Source organism: Neopelma chrysocephalum, unplaced genomic scaffold (assembly GCF_003984885.1).
Source record: "Neopelma chrysocephalum unplaced genomic scaffold, ASM398488v2 Primary Assembly neopelma1_96921, whole genome shotgun sequence".
In the NCBI taxonomy this organism is placed as follows: Eukaryota; Metazoa; Chordata; class Aves; order Passeriformes; family Pipridae; genus Neopelma; species Neopelma chrysocephalum.
In genome coordinates, this window is record NW_020925564.1 from 1,752,486 (window position 1) to 1,768,102 (window position 15,617).

At 37.7% G+C, this 15,617-nt stretch overlaps 1 non-coding gene across 1 annotated transcript; it reads left to right on the forward strand.

The window, feature by feature from the left end:
• Positions 1 to 3,540: 3,540 nt before the first annotated feature.
• On the forward strand, positions 3,541 to 3,612 carry TRNAK-CUU. Its single transcript has one exon. It is a non-coding gene; the product is annotated as a tRNA-Lys (tRNA).
• Positions 3,613 to 15,617: the final 12,005 nt, after the last annotated feature.

Below are 15,617 nucleotides of genomic sequence, written 5' to 3' on the forward strand. Positions count from 1 at the left end.
GACCTCCTCAATTCATAATACTTTATCAATTTTTAAAATATAGGTCATAGCTTCATTTACACTAGCTGATAATTCAGTCAGTTCACATTATAAGGAGGTGAGGAACCTATTTCTATCCCATATTCAACAAACAGTACATCAGTTTGGAAAAAAATATCTAAGCACAACAGCATAATCTCTTGACTTGTTATGGAATTTCTTTTTTCTTGAATGTTCTTTTATGTAAGCTTTTTAACTTCACACCTTACATACCAAAGACTAACTTGGAAGACTTTAGGTGGTATTTAAAACAGCACAAAGTTTATGCAAGTTTTTTTTCAGACCACTGGTCACTGATGGCATTTTCAGGAGCATTTTTACTTTTTTTATGGTTTTTTTGGTTTGGTTTGGTTTTAGTTTTCATGACATAAAATATTAGCTATAGTTGATGAAGGCAGAGATTCTAAACATAATTAAAATGCAGACATGCAGGAAATATTTTAAAATTTTATTATGCTTTTTGGGCAGAAGTACTATGAAAAAATACTGTTCAAGTTCTGATGGGAAAAGGCATTCTTGATGTGTTCCTTTTCCTCTGTCTTCTAATTTTTTCAACCTCCCTTAGGGAGCCAAATCTATTGGTTTTCTATAAACATGGGTAAAAAATATCCAGTGGCTCTAAACTGTTAGGATTTTTCCCTTTACAGATATGGTATATTAAGACCATGAAATGCTTTTCCTATGAGCAGTCCGAATTTTTGAATTCCTATATAAATCCACAGACAGTGATACAGCCTTCAGTATAAATTATAATGAATATGGACTCCCTTTGTGATGCAAAATAATCACCATCACAGGGCTGCTAAATGAAGATGTCAGCAGCTTCAAATCACAAGAGGTTTGTCCTTTGGTGTAAAGTAAGAACAAAGCTATGCCGAAGTTTTGAAAGAAATTCTGCATAAGGAAAGGGAAATGCTTGAAAATGTTACTAAACTGTTGTGCAAAACCACCAGGGAAAACAGACTTCTGCCACAAATAATTTTCAGCAGATATATCTCACAGCTTTTCTTCTGTCTCACAGGCTGCTGATGAGTAAGGAGAGAAGACACCGGAACACAAGGTGATTTAGGTTTGTGTTTGACACCACGTATCTTTTATTCAACGAAATAAGTAATGAAATACCCTGAAGAAAACTTTTCAATATCACATTTCAATATGGAGACACAACAGTGATGCCATTGTCGTTTTCATTTCATTAAGCTACTTCCAGAGAGAGAGGAAAGACAGAGCGAGAATGAGAGAGAAAGAGAGAGAGAGAGAGAGCAAACATCCCAGTCTTCTAGCTTCCAGCAGCAAAATACAACTCTCAGTGTTTCCCCTGCAACAGAAGTAAAAGTTCCACTTATTCTGTATGTATCAAAAACTTGCAAAGTGAGTTAACCACTAATTATTTTGTCACTGTTTCTTCTAATGTATCTTACATTTGATTAATTATAGCATACAGAGTTTGATTCTGCCCAACACTTCCCCCAAAACAGACTTTATGGAAGCAAGAAAACATAGTGAAGAGTTATTGTAATATATAAATAAGTTGCACACAGTGGGACAGACCGGGGTTTCCCTCCCCTCCCATACGCATGTATCCTCTTGTCTTTCATTCTTTTTGTCTGCCTAATATCCTTTAATCCTTTAAGGCCTCATATCCCCACCAAATACCAACATTTTCAAGTTCATTTGTTTTATGATACTTCAAAAAGCTCCTTGACAGATTTGGTTTGATTAATGGCTGAAAGTATGTTGCAAAGTGACACCCAAAGGTAATCATAGGAATGAAGAGTCTATGTGATCCTATTTCAGTTGAGCTGTCAATACAGAAATCAATGAATGGAGAGTTTAATTACAACTTGGGGAATTCATTTTATGTTGTACAATGATTTTGACTTAGTCTAGATAGGATTTTTCAGACCAACTGCCTTGCAAAGTGGACATAATTGTCTCTAGCTGGAAAGTTTATCTATGGTTTCATAGTTTTTAAATCAGATTTTAATTTCGGTAATAAGAAAATAAACTTGTAATGCTACTTAATAACTCATAAATATTGTGAGATACCGAAAATTTTAAACTTGCGGCATTGTAGACAATTTTGTCTGCCCCATTCTTGTCAGGAAACTAGATATTGAAATATAAATGCATTTTACTCTATTTCAAGATGATTAATCTTACTATTTCATTATGAATTCACATGATTAGAAAACATCCTGGGTATTTAGGGTGTCATTGACCTTGCAACAATCAGGCAGGAATGCCTGAGAAAGTATGTCATGGAATAAACCCCATAACATTTAAAATATGAACAAAACTAGACAAACTGTATCTCCAAGGGAGTTCTTTCTTTATTTCTGAACCCTATATTGTGACCGGTTTTAGTCCCAGATGGATGTATGCACAGTAGAGGCAGCTTTTGAAAGAGAATTAAGAGAACAGTATTATTTGGAAAAAAATAAAAATATTTTGTGGTTGTCAGATGTAGATGCAATTCCAGGCAGTGTGACATGTTGCAAACAAGCTATAAAATAAACACACTGGAGATAACCCTCCTGTAATAGAGAACCATGTAAATATATGCTTTGGAAATTATTTCTGGTGGTCATCTGGTCCCATGCTCAAAGAAAGCACAACTAGATCAAGTTGTTTAGAGTTTTTTCCCGTTGATTTTTGTATGCTATCAAGGGTGGAGGTTGCACAGACTTTCTGGCTAACCTGTTTAAATCTCTGACTACCTATAATGTGCAAAAAATTCTTTTGCTACCTAGGTGAAACCTCCCTTTTGTATGTCCTCTCTTATTGTTTCACTGTACAGCTTCGTCTTCATAGACTCGCAGAATGGTTTGGGTTGGAAAGGATGTCAAAATTCTCTAGTTCCAATCCCCTCGTCTCTAACCTTTCACTTGACCAGGTTACTCAGAGCCCCATCCAACCTGGCCTTGAACACTTCCAGGGGTGGGCAGTCCACAAGTTCTCTGGGCAGCCTGTTCCAGTGCCTAACCACCCTCACAGTGAAGAATTTCTTCCTAATATCTAATGTAAACCTACTCTCAGTTTAAAGTCATTCCCCCTTGTGCTGTCATTATATGTCCTTGTAAAAAGTTTCTCTGCATGTTCCTTGTAGGCTCCCTTCAAATACCGGAAAGCCGCAATTAGGTCACCCCAGGATGAACAACCCCAATTGTCTCAGCCTTTCCCTGTAGTAGAGGTGCTCTCTCTAAATAAACTTGCTGACCCTTCTCTGGACTTGTTCCAAAAGGTTGATACCCTTCCTGTGCTGGGGAGCCCAGAGCTGGACACAGTACCCCAGGTGGGATCTTCTCAGAGAGGAGTACAGTGGCAGAATCACCTCCCTTGACCCGCTGACCACACTGCTTTTGGTACAACTGAGGATGTGGTTGGCTTTCTGGGCTGTGAGTGCACATTGCTGGCTCATGTCCAGCCTCTCATCCATGAGCACCCTCATGTCCTTCTCATGAGGACTGTTCTCATTCTGTTCATCTCCCAGTCTGGGGACCCCTGGTGGTCTAGTGGTTAGGATGCGGCGCTCTTACCGCCGCGGCCCGGGTTCGATTCCCAGTCAGGGATACTCCCCCGGGCAGATGGAGCTCGTCAGCCCTGTAAGGCCATCCATCTAAGAGAAGGTCACTAAACAAACCTACGTCCTGAGGACCTCACTGCCATTGTCCAAGCTCGCTTGGCCCCGGCAGATGAACCTTAGGATTAAAGGGTGGGCTCAGTTCAGCGCATGCTGTGTCTCACCTAAAAAATCCATTGCGCAGGCTGGAAAGGTAAAAAGACCTTTTCCAAAATCTTCGTTCGCAAAGACTGGCCATACATACATCTCCCAGTCTTTAACGGTACCGTGGGTTGCCCCAACCCAGGTGCAGGACATTACACTTGGCCCTGTTAAACCTCATGAGATTCTCATGGATCCTCTTCTTAAGCTTGTCCAGATCCCTCTGCATGGCGTCCTGTAGTTGAGATGTGTCAGCCATACCACTCAGCTTGGTCTCATTCGGAAACCTGCTGAGGATGCACTCGATCCCTTTGTCTATCTCACTAACAAAGATGTTGAAGATCACTGGTCCCAATATGGACCCCTGAGGGACACCATCTGTTGCTGAAGTGCATCTGGAACTCTAAGCCTTTGACCACTAACCTCTAGACGTGACTGTCCAATCAATTCCTTATCCTCTGAACTGTCCAGCCATTGAATCCATCTCTCTTTAATTTAAAGAGATGTATGGTGTGGGGGACCATGTCAAAGGTTTAACAGAAATCCAGATAAATGACATCCTTAGCTCTTAAATCACCTTGCTGTCCTCTATGTGCTTTAGCATAGCTTCTGTGAGGATCTGTTGCATGCTCTTGCCAGACACAGAGGGGAGACTGGCAGGTCTGTAGTTCTCATGGTCCGCCTTTTACGCTTTTCAAAGGTGGGTACGATGTTTCCCCTCTTCCAGTCACCTGGAATTTCCCCCAACTGTCATGACTTTTCAAATAACATGGAGAGTGTCTTGACAATTACGTTAGTCAATTCTCTCAGACTCTGGGATGCATCTCATTGAGCCCCTTAGACTTTAGAATATTCAGGTTCTTCAGTGGTCATGAATCTAACTTACTACTGTTCATGCACCTGATAAGTGCAGAATGAGAAGTTATCTTCTCTGTACTCTCATATCAGATACCTGAAGATAGCAATCATGCTCCCTCTCACCCTTTCTTTTCCTAGAGGCTGAACACATCCAGATCCTGCAGTGTCTCCTTGAATGTTGAATGTTCCAGCCCTGATTGTTTCAGTGCCCTCTATAGGACACACACCAGTATGTTAGGGTCTGTGTCATGCAGAGGAGTCTGAGTTCAGCACAGGACTCAGGAGTGTCTCACAGGGTACAGACTGCTGGACAAGATCCCTACTGAGACCTGCTGGCTGCATTGCTGTTTGTGCAACCCCAGACAGGAGGCTATATTGCTGCACGAGGACACTACCAACCTGCTGTCTTCAGAGACCGTTCTGCAGAGCTGCTCCCAGCTAGTTACCCACAGCCTTTTCTGCTGCAGGGTTTTGCCCATCCTAGGGGCTGGAATTTGTTTGCTTTTGCTTAAATGATTTTCATGGACTTATTTCTGCTTGCTTCTCCAGCCCCTCTGCTGCCCTCTGCACATTAGTCCTATCCTCCAGTGTATTGACCACTTGTCCAGACAGGTATCACCCACAGTTTTGCTGAGGGTGCAGCTCATCCAATCATTTAGGTTGTAATTAAAAAAATGAAATGGATAATTAAATACTAATGAAATAATACTGATCCCAGGCCAGCTCTGTGACAGAGTCCTACTGTAACTGGCCTCCATCTGGACTGTGCCACTGTTCATAGACCTTTGATCCTCACAGTCTTGCCAATTCTCAACCCACATTACACTCTATCTACTCTAATGATATCTCAGCACTTTACTTAAAAGTTACTATGTGATACTACATTGAATATATTAAATAAACTAGGATGTTCCATTTGTTAAGCTTCTCATTTTTTGACAGCTTAAAATAATTTAATCTGAAATAAAAAAATAATTGGGATATAGGCAGAAATTTCATGAAATATGTGCAAAAATATGAACTTCTAAACATCTGTATAATGAGTCCCACGAAGGACTTTCAATATCATTGGCAGAGGAACTATAGAAGTTTATGGTTTTTTCTGTGGTTTCTTTTTTTTCTCATCCTTCATATACTGGGAAGGATATTCCTGTTTCTCTGAATTCGTCATAGTTGTGCCTCATGATTGACTTTGTATTTCAGAAAGATATTTCCTAAAAGATGGGCACTGAAAACACAAACTTTACATTAAAATAAAATTAAATGCTGACAATGACTAAGGGTGTTTCCCTTTGTGACTTTAACCTTCCATTGGCCTTTTTTAGAAAATGGTATTCTGAAAAATATCTAAACAATTCAATTCATTTAAACAGCCTTTAAACTGCTGCCTGACCCTTGGAGTAATATCCTCTTCCATGAAAATAACCTGTAAAGTAAAGGGAAACAAAATGCAAGATAGTTTTATGGCAAATTTAACTGGAAAATAATTCTTTTCTACATAGATAGAATTATTCAATAATCTGTTACTGAATTTCAAAGTAAATATAGCATGTTAACCAAGGTAGTTCTGAATAACAGAACCAAAATGCACTGTAAGTGGACAATGATAAGGCAATCTAACACTAAACCAATGTTCCTAGAAGATGTGAAAATTATTACATGTTCTGCCCGAGCTACTAAGTGGAGAAACATTCTGTCTCAGGCTTCTCTAAAGCATGTCAATTTCCAGTTTCCATGTTTTCCATTTTCAGTGCACAACCTGTTTAAGAATGTCGTTATTTGAAAACAACGTCTGCTAACAACAAGAGATCCTGAAAATGTGGTCCTAAGCAGATCCAAATCCTCCTGTGGAAAAAATTATTGGTAGAAAGCACCATTCATTCCCTCAGAAGTCACAAGGAACCAAAAAAGAAAATATCTTAATGAGTCTGCATCTTCCTAACTGTACGCCTTGCATAGACGATGTACCATTTGCATAGACATTTGCTCTGAGCTACACAAAGTTTTATGCTTAACATGATCCATGCACTTCTGTCATGGAAATTAAGCCTCCCTTTCTATGAGAGACTACTTCATCCATTCTGTACAGATCAGGTTTTTTTATAAAGGAAAGGATTTTAATGCCTCAAAAAAAAGTATTGTATCTAATTTGTGAAAGTTACGTTTGACAGAGTTTAAGTTTAAGATACAGAGAGATCAGTTGTTACAGTTCTGGGAGAATAGTTCTTAAAAAATTTTGCCTATTACAAACCAAGATGGTCAGTTACGAAAGTGTGTCCTTCTGCCTGTTTTCAGTGAAGCCAGAGTTTTCATATTTGTCTAGCCAACAAGAACACGTTATATTGCATAGGGCTGGGGCAAGTAGTTTTCTAACTTCAGGTTAAGCATTACTACAGTTTTGTATTTCACACTATTTGTATCCTTTGCTCCTAAAAATTACTTTTTTTTTTCATTCCTTTCTTGTTTATTAGGGTTGTAACAACATGCATGGTAAATTGACAATATTCCTCTTATATATACAGTGTCAGATTTCTAACTTGCTAGTCACCCATACCTAATTTCTCTTATTGACATTTCATTGGAAATTGTCATTTCACTGGAAATTGTCACAGTTACAGTATGAAAAGATGAGTGATGTTACCGCATTCTGTCTCTGAATCACACAATAGAAACTGACCTTACACTGAATAGTACAAGATGCTCAGTCTATCTTGATCCAGGGCAGGTCTCTGAAGAGGCTAGGCCGTATTAGTTCGATGGCTAGTGTGTGGGTCCATGCCAGAATGATTGCATGTCCTCATTTTCCTTCTGTTTTAAAATTTTGTTAAAGAAAAAAAGTAAACTTCTGTTCTTGAACATGTTAAATGCTTTTCTTCTATAATTAATCTTACTTCTGAGTGATAATTAATCTGAGAAATAGTCTTGCAGTACAGTTAGTTTATTGTAGTGTGTAAATAACTATGACATGTAGAAAGGAAGAACTTGGATCAGAGTAAACATGCCTCACCTATTTCATCAGACCGAATGTAAAACGAGCACATTTAACCTCATCTCCAGTAAACAGGCAATAACTTGTTTCAACAAGCAGTGTTCCTCCTGTCTCTTCATTGCTGTTCTGCTCCAATACTTAAAGAGCAAAAATTCCATTCTTTATACTGTCTTCCTGGATTCAACGTTGTTTACATGTGTGATGGTTTAACCCTAGGCAGCAGGCAAGCCACATGCAGCCATTCACTCTTCCACCAACGGGATGGGGGAGAAAATTGGAAGGGTAAATCCAGAGAATTCATGGTTTCAGATAGACAGTTTAATAATCAAAGCAAAAGCCATGCACACAGGCAAAGCAAAACAAAGAATTAATTCACTGCTTCCCACGGGCAGTTAGGTGTTCAGCCGTCTCCACCAGAGTAGGGTCCCATCACATTTCACAATTACTTGGGAAGAGAAACATCATCACTCCAAACATGCCCCGTCTTCCTTCTTCTTCCTTCCACTTTGTAAGTGAGTATGATGTCATATGGCATGGAATATCCTTTTGGTCACTTGTCCTGATTATGTCTCCTCACAATTTCTCATGCAAAGCATCTCGCGTCACAGTACAAGAAACAGAAAGGCCTTGATTCTGTGTAAGCACTGCTTAAAGATGACGAAAACATCTATTGTCATTATTGTGTTCAGCACAAATAGAAAACATACACCCATACTAGCCACTGTGAAGAAAACTAACTACCCCAGCCCAAACCAGCACAACATGGGAGCAAAAAAATGAGGTAATTGTGACTATAAAGTCACAATTGTATTATTTGGGTGACCAGTTTGTGTATTTCTCTCAATGTATATTTGCAGAGTTTGAAGCGTGACTTTTAAAGCTGTGCAATTGCTTACAGGATCTGTATCGCATTCTCTCCCCCCACACCCATTTATTTCCACTATCCCTAACTCATTGTTTGTCTTTAATTAACACTGGTGTCAAAACCCAAGATGCTCCTGGTAATGTATCTGTAAAGAAAAGAAAAGAGATAGAGGATCTCTTAACAGTGAAAAACTCTGCAGTATATAGTCTGCATAATACAGCATTAGACCCCTGGACTTCATGGAGAAATTGAACAGAATAGTTATTGTAGAATATTTTGACTTTTAATAGCTAGTCCAATAAATGTATACATTTTAACTCCTTGTTCAGGTAGGTTTAAAGCTGTCTTTTATTATCTTACATTGCAAGGTTATTTCTGTAAATTGATTAAATGTATTGAATGCTTTCATGAATAACCAACACGTTTTTCTTCTTTTTTTGGTCTCTAAATGCAGCAGGAATTTTCTTCATGAAACAGTAGCAACTGAAAAATACAGAAATGCAAATTAATACAGAATTATATAGGTTTATGAAGGACCTTCACTTTTTGATACTATTATTTGTCTTATGATGATTCTCAGTTTGAGAATGGTAGGTCCATTCACTGCTTTTAGCCATTTTACACTCTATTTTCTTCCGAATTTACGGATTGCCTTCCTATGTAGCTGGACCTCTCTAGCCCACATGAGCTTTTTGACTTTGATTAGTATTTTCTTTAATTTGGATGTACAATATGAATTCTTATTGGCCTCATGGTACTTTTCTCTGCAGTATTCCACCTGGCCTAGGATTTGCCTTCTGAGCTGCAATTGGAATAGCTTTTTCTCACTCAGTCTGTCAAATATAGCCTTGTGGGAAGTAATGACACTTTTAAAGTAGGCTTCACTGTATAATGCCTATATATTAGAGAAAAAAGACGCAATAAATATACACATAGCACTCTCCACTTACTGGGTGTATCATATAGTTGGTATACAGTTTTCAAACTGAAAGCTTCCCTGCTGCCCTTCTGTGTGCACTACTTCAGAATCATGCTATCTATTTTTTCATGAAGTTTGGCACACCATAGAACACAGTCTTGCTCTTGTTTGCAAGTCCTAATTACTTCTATTGTTTCTCAAAGACTGCAAGATACTGCACTTATTGTTCAACGACAGTAATAATGTATATGTACTATATTAAAAAATATATTCTTAAATTTATAGCCATATAGTACAACATATTTACTTCATGGGAAGGCTTATTTCTGTCAGCTAGTGCAGTAATTAAGACCATTGGCCACAAGTAAGCAGTTTATTTTCATATAGCCACTAAACAAGTATAATAATAATTGCATGTACTATGCAATTTAGGAAGCCTCTTTTATTTCCCTTGTGTACGTTTCAATGTTATATTTGTTTGAAATGGTTTACTGTGCATTGGTTAAGGGCAAGTAGGCAGTAAAAGTTCTTCGGTTATTTAAAAAAGAAATTATTCTTTTGTCAGCTATACATTTGTTTCAGAAGTTTCACAGTACAAAATTTTACTAATTGACATAGAGGAAATAGAGCTTGGCTCTGAGATGTTGGCAGTTGCTCACCTACCGGTACACAATGATTTTTGTTTGCTTTGTTTTGTCCATGTCAATGTGGAAATAACCAATAATATTAACCAATCCTGACACTTTTATCAGAATTAAAATGTATTTTAGTAACCAACCACCCAAACCCCCTCTGTGCCTATTCATTAAAAGAGTAGAATGCATGGGTAAACAAAAACAAACAAAAAACCACAAAATAGGCATATAAAAAAGATCAAACTGAAAACCACCCAATCTTCCACGTAGTTAGAGATTTTGCAGGTGAAAGACATGGATCTTTATGAGACTGTGCAATACTGAATTCAAAAACCTGACCAGACAATGCTCCTGAGTAGAGAATTTTGAGTAGAGAGTTACCATCTACCAATGCAATAAGAGTACTAGAACAGGCTAGTATACAAGAATAATGCTAGTTATACAAGAATTCTTAAATACCTCATCAGGATTACAAAGAAATTTTCAGAGAATATGCATAGCTTGTACATGGGACCTAAAATGATGAGCGTGCTGAAAATTGGGGTCCTGATATTAGTCTATTAAAATGTCATATATCATAAAATATCTGTATTCATGATCACTTGTTCATGAGGAAAAGACTGCACTGTCATCTAAGCAATAAATAGCCAGACACAAATAGAGACATGAAGCTGGTTAAAAAAATACAAATCTGTAAGGCTGATGATAACCTGAACAGCAGTTTCCACAACAGAAAATGATTAAGGCTTCTCAACTGTTTTTACCTGGGAGAATGGACTGGTCTAAATCAAGATATCTGACAGTCCTTCATGATTAAATAAATAGTCTCATTTCATAAGTGGATTTAACAGTATTACTATACACTTGAGGGTTGTGACATTTAATGTTTCATTTTGCTGTTCATTGTTTGATTTTTCCACTATTGTAGCTGGGTTTCACCTTTTGAAAGTAATAGCATACAATGCAACTGATTACTGACAAAGTTAATAAATTAAAAAGAAACATATACCTGTGGGTAATTAAATTAGACTTGACAAAAGTTGTAGAGATTAATGCATGCAATCAAACTATGTGCCTTAATCACTTCCACTGTCAGCTGTAATTTATGGCAGAGCCTCTTTACAACAATTCACTTTATCTAAAATTTAAAGGCATGTATATACAGAAAGAAAGGATACTGCAATTTTTGTTGGTGTCTAGTGCATTTTGACAGATTCAACAACAACAACACTTAGCACTGTCTTATTTACCATTACCAAGCAACACTGAAATTCTGTGGTTAAGCATTCATCTAAATGTACACAAATTCGACAAGGATCCTGAACTAGTATGACATCTAAGGACGTTGAAGTACAGATATCTCGTACAAGACCTGTTGGGAGTCATTCAATTCACAACAGTTTCTGTGCAGTGCAATTTACTTACTGACTTTTCTTTCCACAGTTTTTGTTCAACCTAACCTTACGCAATTGATGTATAGGTAATTCTGCCAGAAAAAAAAATAAATTGATGGGTGACATAAATATGACAGAAAAGGAAGTTTCAGCCTTCTAGAGTTAAAACACCTTAATCTGAAAAAGAATTGTCATGGAGAAGCCATTTTAGACACCAATAAAGAATATAATTAATTTATTGAAATCTGCAGGTAAGGTTCCATCATTTTTGCAAGTGGATTCATGCACAAACACTTCTTTCCTACAACTGTTTTAATAGAGATAAAATAATTAGTCACATTTATGAGAATGAGGTAAATAATCTGCAGAATTTTGACACTGAAAGACTGGAGAGAAAAAGATGTATCTTCACAGCTCTGTGACAAAAATATTTATCACTGCAAACAAGCTAATGTAGAACAGAATTTATATACTAATATATTTTAAAGCTGAGACCTGGACATACAAAGGTTTTGAGGGAAGTAAGATTCACATAGTGGTTGAGACATTTATTTCCCAAATTGTGACAAAGACATCTACATTAAAGAAGCAGATTTAGCTTACCAGTTCTATTTTCATATGGATGCTTACTGCAGGGGATATTTAAACTCAGGACAGAAATAGGATTCTAAACATATATTTTTCTCTCCTTGAAGTTTTCATATCCTTTACTGAATGCACTGGTTTTCTTGATAGGTATGGCTTTTTTCTATTATCTATGCAGGAAACATATAGATATATAGATCTACGAACTCTGCTTATTTGACTTAGTATTTCGGATTTAAAGCTATTGCATCCATGCTATACCAATAGGTACAACCACCTCACTTAATCTGAACCTAGGTTTGTACTAAACTTTAACTAAAAACTTAATGTTTTCTATTTCAGAATTTTTGTTTAAGGCATTGTGGTGGGCTGACCTTGGCTGGAAGCTCTACCATTCCCCATCCTCAGCTAAACAGGAGAGAGAAAATACAACAAAAATGTCATGATAAGGACTTAAGAGATCAGTTAGTGCCACAGACCAAACTGATTTGACTTGCAAAAATTAATTTAAGTTATTGCCAATCAAATCAGAGTAGGGTAATGCAAAATAAAAACAAATTTTAAAACACATTTTCCCCCCTAGTCACTTCTTCTCAAGCTGAACTTCACTCTCAATTTCACTGTTTCTTTCCCCTCACCGGCACTGGGGCATAGGGAATGGGGGGTTGCAGTCAGTTCATCACAATTTGTTCCCACTTATTACTCCTCACATTCTTTCCCTCTTCCAGTGTGGGTCCCACCTCCAGTCTTCCAGTAACTGTTTCATTGTGGATGTCTTTCCAGGTGCTGCACTCCTTCAGAAACAGACTGCTCCAGTGTGGCTTCCCCACAGAAACACAAATCCTGCCAGCAGCCTGCTCCAGCGTGGTCTTCCTGTGGGGTAACAGCCTGCTTTGGGCAAATTTGCCAGCTCCAGCATGAGGTTCTCTAAGGTTTGCAGGTGGGTCTCTGCACTCCCATTGACCTCCATGGGATGCAGGGGACATTCTACTTCACCATGGTCTTCTCTACAGACCATGAATCTGAGCACCCTCCAATGCCTGGAGCACCCTTTCCCCTCCTTCACTGGCTTTGGTGTCTGCAGAGCCATTTCTATCACATATTCTCACTACTCACTTCCAGCTCCTCCTGCACAGCAGTTTTTTCCCCCTTCTTAAATGCCAGCAGCACTACCATCATCACTGATGGCTTATTCTTGGTCAGTCACAGTCACTGATGGCTTATTCTTGAAGCCATCTGGCACTGTCTGTGTCAGACGTGGGGGAAATTTCTGACATCTTCTCACAAAAACCACCTATACAGCCCCTCACTACCAAAACCTCTCCATGTAAACCCAATACAGTCACTGAAGAAGTCTGACAGCAGAAGGACAGTTCATGTTCAGTAAAAGGCTTGAAAATGTGTATTTCTTACTTAGTCTAAATATCAGTTGTTTGAATTGGATCACAGACTCAAATCAAAGTCCAAATAATCACTCACACAGTACAGCATCATTTGACAGTTTATGTTGCAAAGATATACTTTCCAGAAACCTGAACAAGGCCTACTTAGTTTTGATGGAACAGATGCTATTCAGTACAGTTGGTTTAGGGGAAAGCTAATTCTGAAAGGTTTATTTACTGAAGTAACGCTAACTGTAAGCCATCCCTGACTCACATCCATTTCAACTCAGCCAAACAAAATTCTGACCTTTGGGAATTCAAACACATTGAAAACTTGACCTCTCGCCTGCTTGGCTTTTTTGTTTGTGGGTTTGCTTTTATTTTAATAAAAAAGAGGAATTTTTTAGTATCTTCTTATCATCATGTGCCTTTTAAAGACATGTTATTTTTTATTTGCTTAAAAACTTTTGAAATACTTTTTATGCTAAAAAGGTTATTTTAACATGTTCACGAGAAATTCAGTATTCAAAAAATGTGTAGTTTAAAATAGAATATTCAAATATTATGGATCTTTGGAATCTCAGTTAATAAGGCTTTATTCCTCTTAGTTGCTGTTAGGATTAATCTCAAAACTGTAAAATGAGATAGGTTTTCCTAGTACAAGCCTTTGCGTTTGAATAACAATTTTTAAAATGAAAAATAACAAAGAAAACTTTTATCTCTTTGTCGATATTTCTTCCAATTTCATGCCCACTCATGAGATAACAATTACTTTACCCTAGAACAGATTGAAGATCGCATTGTTCTCTTAATGAATTTTGTGTACGAAAAGAAATTGACTGATTAATCACTGCACTGCAGATTTTATTTGGCAAACCCCACTTTGATATGAATATGCAGTTGTGCACTTTGTGCTGAGTGTGGCTGCTCTTATCACTGCTGGGACCATCTAGTATCTCAGAGCTGTCACAGCACAGAGGTTACTTGAGATAAATCACTTAACAGCAGCTGCAGGCCCTTCCAAAGTAACAGATTAGATACAGTACATGCAGGGTAATGCAGAGTGAAGCAGACTGACTGAATATTCTGGAATCTAAATCAGTAGCATCCTCCTCCTCAGTTAAGGCTCAGACCTGGCAAAGTGTCACAGAAACTGGTGAAGATCATTCTTCATAAGGTCAATGTAGTCTGGAATAAGAATATATTGAGCCAGCATAGCAAATACATTGGCATTGTGGGCATTTTTTGCTGCTGTTTTCCTTTTCTGACAGGTCAATTTTTTATCCTGCTTTCACTATTACACCAATACAGCTGAGGATCCTTTCCTGTGTATAGCATTACTCTCTAACAGTAACTGCCACAGGAAAAACCAAAACTGAATTGTGAATAAGCCTTTGATAGCTCAAATCCAGAATACAGTTAATTTGATGCAGTTCATAATGATTTCATTGCTGGTTTGAGATGAAGGAAAGAAAATATATTCAAATGAGATTTACAAACATTAAAGCCAAGTTTCCGCTGATGATTTAACAAGGAAGAGTAGATCATAATACATATGGTTTTGTTTAGAAACAGATATTACTGCCTAAGAACAGGGCACCTACATCACTCCCTTCTTGTCAACAAAATCAAGAGAATTTGTCGATACACCTACCTTGTGTTCTGATAAAGATGCAACACATAACTTCTCAGTTACTGCTAAGCATGATTATAAAGGGATGGGAAATCTTATTATCTGGCTTTTCAGTGACGTGTACAGGACTGCTATTCACTTTCCTCAATCAGTAATATCAAATTTGCTTAACATCACCTAGCTCCTCAAAAATTTTAAACCTCTGATTTTTTTTAAAACCAAATCACCTTATCCACTGTACATGTACTCAATGACCATGTACAAAAATACGTCTTCTAAAACTAACCTTCTAGAACAAAAATGGCCATCAGATTAGGAATAATTGTGGCAAGAAGTACAGTTAATAGAGAATTTTCCCTCTAAAAATGAAGAGCTTGCAAAAGAATGTGGAAAATAAGCTACCTTTACACTACAGCAGAAGACAATGGAACTTAAGGAAAAAACATGGTGTAAGACCACAGAGTCCAAGCTACAAGCTCATTGAAGGAGTTTTACTTTAAAAATATACTAGGTTCCAAAAATTTGCCCACTGAATTTATTGGAACAGCACTCAGTTTTTTTAAAACCTTAAGAGATAGTGCAAAGGAGAAACAC